Genomic DNA, 263 nt, shown 5'->3' with positions numbered 1-263 from the left:
AGAGGCGGGCGCTGCCGGCCCCTTCCCTCCTCCCTCGCTGCTCCCTCCCCTCTGATCATGTTGACATATTCACACGGCCCCAAGTACTAGTGATGCTTTGCTGCAGCGTTACAGTTCCGACACCTTCTTTTTATAACTCGGGCGCTGTCCCCTCCACCCGAGCTGTCAGAACCCCGCCTATGGAGCCTCACAATTGGTCCGAAAGCGTCAAAGAGCCCAATCAAGGCGGCTCCAGTCCCCTGTAACCCACAACACATCCCTAC

The sequence above is a fragment of the Zosterops lateralis genome (assembly GCF_965231275.1).
Source record: "Zosterops lateralis genome assembly, chromosome: 17".
NCBI lineage: Eukaryota > Metazoa > Chordata > Aves > Passeriformes > Zosteropidae > Zosterops > Zosterops lateralis.
The sequence above is the reverse complement of the archived record's forward strand: the minus strand, read 5'-3'. Positions refer to the sequence as shown.